At 54.5% G+C, this 5,155-nt stretch overlaps 2 protein-coding genes across 9 annotated transcripts in view; one reads left to right on the top strand and one right to left on the bottom strand.

The window, feature by feature from the left end:
- Positions 1-786, bottom strand: part of WNT2B (wingless-type MMTV integration site family, member 2B) — a 14,558-nt gene extending 13,772 nt beyond the window's left edge. The window contains exon 1 of the mRNA XM_014534599.1: positions 539-786. The gene's annotated coding sequence lies outside the window, so the exon portion shown is untranslated. The remainder of the gene's footprint in view (positions 1-538) is intronic.
- The window catches only part of ST7L (suppression of tumorigenicity 7 like), a 136,289-nt gene that overhangs the window by 83,488 nt on the left and 47,646 nt on the right, over positions 1-5,155 (top strand). The window lies entirely within an intron of this gene.

Consider the following 5,155-nt stretch of genomic DNA (forward strand, 5'->3'; position numbering starts at 1 on the left):
CCCCCCATCTTCCCCCTACACCTACACACACACACACACACACACACACACACACACCTCCACACCTCCCACCCCGCCGGGCCCTGCATTTCCCAGGCCGGCAGGTAGAGCCTCTGGGGGTGGAATGGCCTTTAAAACCCAGGGTCGCCAGAACCGGTTTGGCTCAGTGGATAGAGCGTTGGCCTTCGGACTCAAGGGTCCCGGTCAAGGGCATGTACCTTGGTTGCGGGCACATCCCCAGTGGGGGGCGTGCAGGAGGCAGCTGATCGATGTTTCTGGCTCTCTATCCCTCTCCCTTCCTCTCTGTGAAAAATCAATAAAATATATTTTAAAAAAACCAAACAAAACAAAAAAGCCAGGGTCTTCCAACTTTGGGAGTTCGTCTGGGATCTGGCCCCAACCTCTTTTCGGGCCTCAGTTTCTCCCGCCTCATTTCCAGGTGTCTTTCGTGCCTCTCCCCTTGATTTATCTAAACTATAAAGCCTTGGTGTAAACAACGCGCTGGAAATTGCTCACCCCCCCTCAACCCCAAACTCACTGTCAGTTCTTGGTTGGGGGTGTTAGAGACGCCTGAGTGTGAGCGGACAGGGCGCAGCTGGCCACAGACATCCCAGAAGCTGAGCTGGGGGAGAAGGGCTCAGAGGGACCTTTATCCCTTCTCCCCACTTCTTACTCCTCTCCCTCACTTGCTGTGTCAGGGGGCAGAGTGCATTCATCCATTCAACAAATATTTATTCCCTACCACGTGCCAGACTGCTCAGCACCAAGGACACATCAGTGAACAAAGCAAAACAATTTCTGCCCTCATGGAGTTTACTATTTATTGGGAGAAGATAGACAATAAACAGGAAACATCGTAAGTAAAACATAGTATAGTATGTAGGAAAGCCATGAGTAGGAAAAAATAGAATTGTAACTAGGGTGATCCAGTGGGTCTCATTAAGGTAACATTCAAAGGCTTGAAGGAGGATCCCAAACAGCCAGCACAGACCCTAAGGTGGGATGGGCTGGTGTGCAGAGCTAGAAGGGGCCAGCCAGCTGGAGCAGAGGAGGCTAGAGTGGAGAAGAGGAGTTCAGGTGGGGAGCAGGGGTGAGCCATGCTGTGCAGGGTAGAAGGTGCCCACCTTTGGGGGGAAGGTGGGAAGTTGGGTGGGAGTGGGAGAGGATTGAATACAGAGACCAATCAGCTGACCCTTCCCCTGCCCTTCTGTCCTTTTTCTCAGTCTGGGAGGCTCTGGTTGGCCCTAATATTTCTTGAAAAAGCAGCAGACTTTATGCTGAGCTCTCCTGAGAGGAGTAGGTGAGAGGAGTGGCCCCACCCCTTCCCTTGGACCACCCTTTCACCTCCTCCCAGCCAACGCCACCTTGATGCTGGGCAGCAGTCAGCACTCTCTAGCAGCCTCTCCCAGACTCCGCTGTGTGCTTAGGCCTGGGTGTGACTCTGGCCCCGTGTCTGTTTCTACATATGGGCCTGAGGTTGCAGGGTGGGGAGCTGCGGATGATCACATCAGCCCTAACCTTGGGTGGACTCACCCACATGGGCCCCAGTCTCACTTAGGAGGCCCTTTCCTTGGCCTCAGCCGTCTTCCTACTCAAGTGGGACTGTGTCTTGGCACAACATAGATGCTCAACTATTAAAGCATGTGGCTGAGCTGAGGGGCCCCCCGAAACAGCAACTCCAAGAGGGAGGAAAGTGGGTGAGGGGACAAGACTCCTCCCCATGGCTCACAGGCGACCTCTGCCCAGAGTGGACAATCCGGGATGGGGCTTCACTCCTTCCTCTTCTTCCCCTTCCCTGGAGCCCCCAGCTCCCCAGGAGGAACCCCAGTTGCAGGAGCCAGCTGACTGCAAGAGCAACTCTCAGCCACTTAACTAGAGAACAAATACGGAGCCAGAGAAGAGGTTTTCTGGGATCTGCCACTTTGGAGTTTCAAATCTCAAAATAAACTTCCAGGCTCAAGGTCTTAGACACTACTGGAGAGCTCAGCTCCTCACGCAAGGGCCAAGGCCAGAGGCTCAGCTAGCGCCTGACCTGCTCCTCCCTCCCATCCCCACCCCCACTCCGCCAGCCATCGTAATGGGAGCCTCGGGAAAGAGCCACTGATTTGTGAGTCACATTCTGGTCTGGAGGGGCCTGCATGGAATTGTGTAGGCACTTACGGAGCACCTCCGGTGTGCCCAGCACTGACCAGGACATTTAAATGACACTGAGGTTGTGAAAGGTCATTTTCTGACAAGCACAATAAAGCCATCTGAGGGTGGCACACTAGGCTTAGCTGTTCCCGCTCATGCTGTGGTTGTCAGCAGAGACCAGGAAGAGAATGGAGGCTCCCGGATTCCCTGGGTCTCCAGCAGGATGGCGCCCACCCAGCCTCAGAGTCAGGCCTTCCTTCTTCCTCCAGGTGGCATCACAGCCTCCGCCCTCTCACCATACCTGCTCCCCATGGGGCCACTTAGACTTAAGATTCATCTTCCATTGTGTGGGACTGGACAATTTTGAGTTTCTCCTGGCCCTTGGAGGGGAGTGGAGGTGAGCTCTAGGAGCTCAGATGTGGGTAAACAGTTCTTACTCCACAGGGCCTGCCCTCCCCAGGAGGCCTCCCCTTCCCTGGGCCCCTTTGGCGATGACCTTCTCTCTTTCCCTGTGGGTGGGAGGTGGTGTGGATGGTAATGAGCAGAGAGAAAGGCTGAGAAGGGGCTGGGGGGAGGTTTGGATGGGAGTCAAGGAATTCCTGCGCCTGCTGCTTGCACAAGGGGCCCTGAGTCGCCTTCCCTGAGATTTCTTTGCAAACCGAGGCAAGTCTCATTTGAAATGGGGCCAGTTTCACACAGGGTTCCCCCTTCCTGTGCCCAGCCCCTGCCCTGTCTCTCCTTCCTCAGCATCTCCATGCAGGTGTCTAGGGAAGAGAAGGGAGCTTGCAAAGAACCCAGGGGCTCTTAAAGGGGTGGGGTGCGGATCTACGTTTTGTGCATAGCTGACCGACCTCTCCTTGGTATTTATGAGCTCCCAGGCGAGGCATGGAACGTGTCTCAAAGAGGCCAGGCCAAGAGGGCTTTGGAAGGAAGAAGCATCCAGTCCCAAACCATGGAAGGGACCCCCTTCCTCCCAGCCAGTGACCAGATGGGGTAAACTGTTCCCCAAGGGGCCTGGGCAAAAGGAAAAGAGGGAGCTGAGGGAGGAGGGAAGCGTACATGGGGCGGGGCTGGGGGGGTCTGGAGCCTTTTAGCACTTTGGCCGTAATCAGACTGGAGCCAGGCGGTGGGCGGGCTGACGGCCATCCTGGGCGGGTGGCCCGGTTCTGTGTGAGGCCAGTGGGCGTGCTGCAGGGATCCTGGGTGGTCACTGACCAGCCTAACCCCCAGGGGTGGTGGCTCCCACTTTGCCTCCAGCCTCCCTCTCCCAATCTGCCTGTATCATATAAGCTAAGCATTGAGCTTGCTTTCTCTCCCCACCACCTGTTCTGGGCAACAGAATGGTCTGGATGCGAGATTTGCTTCTAGTGGACCAGAATCTGCAGTCCCACTATCTGCCTCCCTCCCACCCTGCCTTCCTCGGTTCACCCTGCCTCTCAGTCTCCCCACGTCTCCTCTCTGTGTCGCTCTGGGTCATATTCCTGTCATTCTGTGTCTATTCCCATCTCTCTGTCTTCATTCGTCTCTGGATCTGTCTCCTTCTCAGTCTCTGCCACTCCTGGTCTCTTGGTGTGTACCTGTCGCTCCACCTCTCCCTCTGTATGAATCTGTCTGTCTTTCTCATTTGTCCTTTCTTCTCCCCATCTCTCTCTCTTCACCTCTTCTGACTGTGGCTTTCTCAGTGTGTGTGTGTGTGTGTGTGTGTGTGTGTGTGTGTGTGTGTGCGCTCTCTGTTTTTTCTTGGTGTGTATCTTTGTTTCCTGTTGGGGTCCAACCCCAGCAGGTCCAGGGGTCCCCAAAGGTGTGGACGGAGTCGGCGAAGAAGGAATGACACGGAGACAGCCTTCAGTTGATCAGCAGCCTAGCCAGGATCTCCAGCCACGAACCTCTAGCCAGGATCTCCAGCCAAAGTTCTGGTCGGAGTTCTGGTTAGGAACTGATCAGGATCTGATGTTTATTGTCTTGTTACATCTATATTTATACCAGCCGATTTTAATCCTGTCAATTTCTATTACAAAGGTTAGGGCGTTTCTTATCTCCATTCCAGGGAGTAAAGATTATGTAGCTTAACTACCCGCCTGGCACTTAATTAAGGGGTTGTATCCCCTCCCTAACCTCAGGGAAAAATCCCCACCTGGGGAAACAACCTTTCTCGGAGAGGTGACCTTGGTTAAAACACATGGCGCTAAGGAGAGCAAACATATTAAGAACAATATGCTATATATGCCAGGTCCCTTGAAACATATGCTGTGCAGATGTTTCTTTCCTGCAGCGACTGTGTCAAGCAGCAAGGATGGACCGGCTTCCAGCAGTTTCCTTTTGTCTCTATCTCTCTCTTTCTCTTGCCCCCTGTCTTACACCTTCCCCTGCAGTCCCAGCAACACAGTGCAAAGAGCACTAGACTGAAAGGAATCAGAAAACCTTAACCACCCCCCCGCCCCCACCCCCAGCTCACCATGCACAGTTTGCACAACTTTAAGTCACTGCCCAGCTCCTGGCCTCAGTTTCCTCGCTGTTGAAACAGGTAGGGTGGAGGTCTAGTTCCCCCCGTGGGGGCCTCTTCCTTTCTTTCCCTCTCATTTCTGGTAGCACAGCCCATCCACCCTGCTCCTCTGCTCCCTAAGTTTGTCCCCGTGTCAGGAACCTGCCATCCTACGGTCCCCAGTGGGAAGGCGTCTCATACTGTCAGGCCAGCCGCCGCCAAAGGACTCCTCACTCCTTCACGCCTTAAACATCAGGGTAGACAAGGTCCCTTTCTGGGGCCGTGTCTGGGATACAAACCAGATTAGCTCATCTCTCTAATCCTCTTTGTGCTGGGGCCTCTGCCAGGCAGGGACACCCACAGCGCAGAGCTCGGGTGTATGTGTGAGTGTGTGTGTGTGTGTGTGTGTGTGTGCAGCTTCTTGGAGAAGGCAGGACCAAGGTTTTCCTCCCTCTGTTCCACCCTCCTGCCTGAAAAGCCCACATGAGCAGCCCTCACTGGCTAAGAAACCCCATCAGACCTGAGCCAAATCAGGTTTTT

This window comes from Myotis brandtii, unplaced genomic scaffold (assembly GCF_000412655.1).
Source record: "Myotis brandtii unplaced genomic scaffold, ASM41265v1 scaffold131, whole genome shotgun sequence".
In the NCBI taxonomy this organism is placed as follows: domain Eukaryota; kingdom Metazoa; phylum Chordata; class Mammalia; order Chiroptera; family Vespertilionidae; genus Myotis; species Myotis brandtii.